Here is a 501-nt window from a genome sequence, read left to right on the forward strand (position 1 = left end):
GCACAAAATCTGACTGAACGGATAAAGACCGGAAAATAACGGTAATTTTAATTTGTTAGACTATTTTATCTACAATCTACAGCTGGTAGAATTCTTTAGTGAAATAAAGTTGATATTTATTGAAATTAATTCGAATTAAGGAGAAAGGAGAGAAGAGAGAAACGAGAACGAACGAACGCATGCACCCACGTGCGAGCGAGCGATTGTGAAGCATTGCAAACAAGCTTATCGGTTTAATTACAAAAACTGCTTAGTTATCACCTCATTGCTGAGAAATATATGTAGCTTTTAGCTGTTGTATTTTCAAAATTCACGGGGCGGGGGTTGAAAACCAGCTCCTGAATGTGCAATTTCTAAAAAGTTTCCATCTCAATAAAATGCGAGCGCATACAGCACGCCGGCATTAAAACGCCATTAAAAATCTTTGAGCAAACGTGTCGTCCTCGCATTGGGAGTTCCGTGGAGAATCGGATATGTGTGTTTAGATGGAGGTCAGATGTC

This window comes from Sinocyclocheilus anshuiensis, unplaced genomic scaffold (assembly GCF_001515605.1).
Source record: "Sinocyclocheilus anshuiensis isolate Anshui unplaced genomic scaffold, SAMN03320099.WGS_v1.1 scaffold89, whole genome shotgun sequence".
In the NCBI taxonomy this organism is placed as follows: domain Eukaryota; kingdom Metazoa; phylum Chordata; class Actinopteri; order Cypriniformes; family Cyprinidae; genus Sinocyclocheilus; species Sinocyclocheilus anshuiensis.